The 6,291-nt window shown below is 42.3% G+C and overlaps 1 long non-coding RNA gene across 1 annotated transcript; it reads right to left on the minus strand.

Moving 5' to 3' along the window:
- Positions 1-1,431: 1,431 nt before the first annotated feature.
- LOC308468773 lies at positions 1,432-5,003 on the minus strand. The gene is made up of 3 exons (XR_013981869.1): positions 4,675-5,003; positions 3,828-3,933; positions 1,432-2,562 (listed from the first exon to the last, which is right to left on the minus strand). It is a non-coding gene; the product is annotated as an uncharacterized lncRNA (long non-coding RNA).
- Positions 5,004-6,291: the final 1,288 nt, after the last annotated feature.

A 6,291-nucleotide genomic window follows, 5' to 3' on the forward strand; every position in this document is an offset into this window, starting at 1 on the left:
CAACTCCACCTGGTACGCAGGCTGAGACCCTACCTGCCCGCGGACTGTCTCACCAGAGTGGTGCATGCTCTAGTTATCTCCCGCTTGGACTACTGCAATGCGCTCTACGTGGGGCTACCTTTGAAGGTGACTCGGCAACTATAACTAATCCAAAATGCGGCAGCTAGACTGGTGACTGGGGGCGGCCGCCAAGACCACATAACACCGGTCTTGAAAGACCTACATTGGCTCCCAGTACGTTTCCGAGCACAATTCAAAGTGCTGGTGTTGACCTTTAAAGCCCTAAATGGCTTCGGCCCAGTATACCTGAAGGAGCGTCTCCACCCCAATCGTTCTGCCCGGATGCTGAGGTCCAGCGCCGAGGGCCTTCTGGTGGTTCCCTCATTGCGGGAAGCAAAGCTACAGGGAACCAGGCAGAGGGCCATCTCGGTAGTGGCGCCACCCTGTGGAACGCCCTCCCATCAGATGTCAAAGTGATAAATAACTACCTGACATTCAGAAGACATCTTAAGGCAGCCCTGTTCAGGGAAGTTTTTAATCTGTGATATTTTAGTGTATTTTTGGTTTCTATGGAAGCCGCCCAGAGTGGCTGGGGAAACCCAGCCAGATGGGCGGGTTACAAATAATAAATTATTATTATTATTATTATTATTATTATTATTATTATTATTCTCCACCTCTTTTACTGTCCTTGGCAGATTTCAGTGTGATTGGGCTATTTCACTCTAGCTGTGGATTCATAGAATCTTATAGAATTGTAGAGTTAGAAGGGACCACAAGGGTCATTTTGCCCAATGTGGGACTCAATCCCATAATCCTGGGATCAAGAGTCTCATGCTCCACCAGTTAAACTATCCAATGGAGACTGAGCTATCCAAATATTCCCTCAAGACTTCTTAGATGTAAATGCATGTCCTTTCAATTAGAGATTCATGCTGTGTGTGTGTGTGTATGGGAGAGAGAGAGAGAGAGAGAGAATACAGAGCATTACTAAATTCCAGACACTTCTGGAAGTAGCATGTGAGACTAGTGTAGCATGGGAAGCAACACTATTGTTGGGAAAATTGAACCCAATTTCTGACAAACAACAGGCGTTTATTTCTGCTATCAGCAAAACTAGCCCCAGCTCGCAAGTTGACACATTGTGGTTGCTGTTTGGGCCAATTCTTGGAAAGAGCCAGGCAATATCCTCTCCTCCATCTTTCATTTGGGGGTTGGCATTTCAAAGGACTTGGAACGAATGCCAGACAGTTTGGCAAGTCTCTAATTGACTGTTTCAGGGCAGTAAATTAACAGGAGGTCTCCCTGCTTCTCTTTCTGTTGTTTTTCTTCTTAATTTTATCAGGCAGACGGCTGCTTGGCAAAGGGGACCCACATTCTCCTCTGTGTGAATTCTGGGAGTGGGGTAAATACCTCTGGGGAGATATAAACTTAAGTTGCAACAACAGCAAAAAGTAGTTACACAGTGCGACATACTGAAATGAATGTGCAAGCAGTGTGGGCACCAAGAGACTATGTGTTCCAACATCAATGGTGCCAGTCATTTGGCATTAAAATATGCGCCAGCTGCAAAGCCTTGGATCTGGATAAGTCAGAGAGTGCTGGCAGGCTGACAAGGTGCTGCTTTGGAAACATAGGGAGCTGCCTTATATTTAAGTCTGACAATCAATCCCTCTAGCTCAGCATTGTCCCACTGACAGGCAGCAGCTCTCCAGGGGTTCAGATGCGGGACATTCACAGTCTCACCTGGAGATGCCAAGAACTGAACCTGGGACCTTCTGCGTGGGAAACTGATGCTCGGCTGTTGAGCTCAGGCCTTCCCCTTGGACAGAGATTGGCAAATCAGTTAATTCTGGTTTCTCCCACTTTCTCATTTTTCCAATCTTTATCTTAGTTCCTCACATTTTCTTATCAGTTTGCCAAGTGTTATTTTTTAAGTCCTCTTGAAATTGGTGCAGTTTGGGGGGTTATATACACAATTTTATACGCAGCACAGGATTCTAAAGACAGGCACAGCAGAGAAAAGAGGAAAAATACACAGCCTACATGAACACAAATTGTGCATTTTAAAATGAGAGTACAGGCATCCCCACACTTACATATCATCAGCTTGCACAGACCACGTATACATGCGGTGCTTGGACATAATTAAAAATGAAAAAAATTCTAACCAGAAATGGTGGGAGAGAGCTGGAAAGTGCATTGTGGCTCGTAAGGAGACCCTTCTGAAGAGCCTGAAGAGGACATCAGTGAGCCAAACATCCAGAAAAAAGAGACTCCAACAGCTACAAAATGGCATGCAGGAGCTCTTGCTGCTGCCACGCTACCCTGCACAACAGCTGTTGGACAGGAAGCTATATGTACTGCAGGGAGCTCCTCACTTACGTGCATTTCACTTATGCACATGGGGGCCTGGAATGTAACCCCAACATAAAATCTATGAACAGAGAAGAGAAAATTAAGGGGAGACAAGAAAGCAACCTTCAAATATCTGAAGGGCTGCTGTCATATAGAAGACGTAGCCGGCTTGTTCTCTGTTGTTCCAGAGGGCAGCTCTAGAACCTATGTGTGGAAGTAGAAGGGCAAGATATTTGTACCAACTTTATTAGGAGTAACTTCCTAACAAAAAGCGAATATTTAAAGCATAAGAAGAACCCTGATGTATCCTAGACTGGCACACATGACATTTTATTCTAGAATCCATTGAGATGCAGCACTTCACCCCTTATATAGATCACACCCATAGAATAATAGAATCTTAGAGTTGGAAGGGATCCCAAGGGTCCTCTAGTCCAACCCCCTGCAATGCAGGAATAGCAGTTAAAGCATCCATGATAGATGGCCATCCAACCTCAGCATCCAAACCTCCATGGAAGAAGAGTCCATCACCTCTTGTTGGAGTCTGTTCCACTGCCGAACAGCTCTGGCCAAGCTAGTTTCGCAGCATATTTTTGCCCCTAAGAAGCACTTCCTGAGAAGCTGCTTTTATTCTGAGAATGAAAGCTCATTTCAAATTAATTCTGCATTGCCCCTTAGTGTGTCCATTTGAAAGCAGATGCAGGCAGTTCTGCCCAATGACATCGTGGGTGGATGTATACCAAGATTGTAATGACCACTTCCATCTTTATTCACCTGGGCATGTGCAGGGGGCGTAAAGGCATGGATAACCTAATCAAATGGATATCCAGCAACCACACCCATCAATCTAGATGGAAAGCAGCATGTTGAGGAAGAGCATTAATGAGTCCAGACTGAGAAAAACTGAACTATTGTGCTACAAATGGGTTACTGTGTGTGCAGCTCCACTCCCCTAGTGGCCAACCAGATGCTTCTGGGAACTTGAAGGCAGGACCTGAGCACAAGAACCCTCTCCCCTCCTGCAGTTTCCGCCAAATGGTATTCAGAAGCATTACTGCCTCCAACAGTGGAGGTAGAACATAAAGACATCAAGGTTAGTAGCCACCAATAGCCTTACCCTCCATGAACTCCCTAACGGTAAGAGCTGTTCAACAGTGGAGCAAGCTGCCTCAGGGGGGCAGGGGGAAGTTATCCTTCACTGGAGGTATTTCAGCATCTGTAGTCACATCTTTCAGGGATGTTGTACTTGCATCCTCTATTGCATTTTTGTAATTGTTATGCCTAGAGGACATGGAGGCATCAACCCCCCATTTTTTGCCATCTGTTTGGAAGGGCAATTCTATGAAACTAACAGCTGTGAGCACCGTAGAGAATTCGCTTGTCTCCTGACTTTATTTGCTAGTCTTTTTATCAGCTTACTTTTTACTGAATATGTTTGTTTCCCATTCATTGAATTCAATGTGACTTACCTCTAAGTAGACAGGGTTACAATTGCAGCCTTCATGCAGTTGTGCTTCCCTCTCATTGTAGATGTTCCTTTAGATTTCCTGGCCATACATCAAATGCAGGGTGTTCCTTTAAAGACACAAAAGGCATCCAAGTTAATGCAAGCTAGTTTGCAGTACTAGCAGTAGCTTTGATGGAATAATTGATTTATACAAAGCAACTACCCTAAGCAAACTGCATGACACAGGAAAGGCGCATTTGGCTGAGCAAGCAGCCACCATCAGTTGAAATTATGGGCTATGTATACATTTAAAGCAAAACGCTTCCCCACAAAGAATCCCAAGAACTGTAGTTTACCTCTCATAGAACTACAATTCCCAGCACCCATAATAAACTACAGTTCCCTGGATTTTTAGGGGAAGTAATATGTTGGTGAATATGCAGCCATCCATGATGGAAAGAAGCTGCTTCATCCAAGCGCCATACATAAAGATGATGCACATTGTATTACACAACTTGCAGGTAATTGCCACGTAAAACAGTGTAGGTTGGTTGGTCCTCCCAGGTGTGGTGTATCTGTCTCCCTCATTACAGTGGTACCTTGGTTCTCAAACTTAATCAGTTCTGGAAGTCTGTTCCAAAACCAAAGAGTTCCAAAACCAAGGTGCACTTTCCCATAGACAGTAATGCAAAATGGATTAATCGTTCCAAACTTTTAAAAACAACCTCTAAAACAGCAATTTAACATGAATTTTACTATTTTATGAGACCATTGATCCATAAAATGAAAGCAATAAACAATGTACTGTACTATAAAATAAATAAAACAGTATTGTAGATGATAAAATAGAAATTTAAAAAAAATCTTACCTGCACTGATGATAGTCATTGTTTGGAATTTATTCATTTCCACAGTCACGCAATCAATCAATCAATCAATCAATCAATCAGTAGCTGAACTGGGATCCACACAGTCACAAAAACAAATTAACTGAAAAGGCTTCAAAACAAAAACGCAAAATAAATAACAAAAACAACTTCACCAAATGTAAGCTCCAAATATCACCTCAGAACACTGCAATTGGAAATGGAAGGCTTGAATTATAATGGGGGGGGGGCACAAATCAGCAGTGCAATAGGAAACACAGGGGGACGCAAATCAGCAGCGCGTTCCTGTTCACCCAGGAATTTGGTGGCTGAAATATTATTGATCCTGGCCTCATTGAAACTTGGATATGAAAAATGTTGGGCTGAAGTGAAAAAAGATTTAGAAATTTGGTCAAATTTGAAGCTTTCACTGCTGGGCCGTATTGCTGCGATAAAAATGAATGTATTGCCTAGAATGTTGTTTTTGTTTCAAACACTGCAAATTGTGGACAAAATGGACTGTTTCAAGAGGTGGCAGAGAAATATTTCCAGATTTGTCTGGCAGGGCAAGAAGCCCAGAATAAAATTTAAAATACTAACAGATGCAAAGGAAAGAGGTGGATTTGCCCTGCCAGACCTTAAACTTTATTATGAATCAGCAGCTTTTTGCTGGTTGAAAGAATGGCTGCTTCTTGAAAACACTGACATTTTGGATTTAGAAGTTTTAACAATGTATTTGGATGGCATGCATATCTGTGGTATGATAAGGTCAAAGCACATAAAGCATTTAAAAATCACATTGTCAGGAAAGCACTGTTTAATGTTTGGATAAGATACAAGGATTTATTGGAAAACAAAACTCCAAGGTGGTTGTCACCAATGGAAGCGAAAGCCTTGAAAAAGCTCAATATGGAGGTCAAATGGCCGAAATATTGGGAAATTTTGGAACAAGATGGAGATAGACTGAAATTGCAGAGTTTTGAAAAATTAAAAAACAAAGTGCGAGACTGGCTTCATTATTATCAGATAATGGAGGCATACAATTTGGACAAGAAAATTGGCTTCCAGGTGGAAAAATCAAAATTAGAAGCAGAACTATTAGAACCCAAAACTAAGAATTTGTCAAGAATGTATAACTTGCTGCTGAAATGGAACACTCAGGATGAAACGGTGAAATCTGCTGTGATTAAATGGGCACAAGACGTTGGACATAATATTATGTTTGCTGACTGGGAACAGTTGTGGACCACAGGTATGAAATTTACGGCATGTAATGCCTTAAGAGAAAATATTATGAAAATGATATACAGGTGGTACATAACCCCAGTCAAGCTTGCAAAAATCTACCATTTGCCTGATAATAAATGTTGGAAATGTAAAGAAACTGAAGGTACATTTTTTCACCTTTGGTGGACGTGCCCAAAGATTAAGGCTTCTGGGAGATGATATATAATGAATTAAAAAAGGTATTCAAATATACCTTTCTAAAGAAACCAGAGGCCTTTCTCCTGGGCATAGTCGGCCAGTCGGTGTTAAAAAAGGATAGAACTTTCTTTATGTATGCAACAACAGCAGCAAGAATACCCATCGCAAAGTATTGGAAGACACAAGAGCTACCCA

The sequence above is a fragment of the Podarcis pityusensis genome (genome assembly GCF_964106645.2).
Source record: "Podarcis pityusensis genome assembly, chromosome: Z".
NCBI lineage: Eukaryota > Metazoa > Chordata > Lepidosauria > Squamata > Lacertidae > Podarcis > Podarcis pityusensis.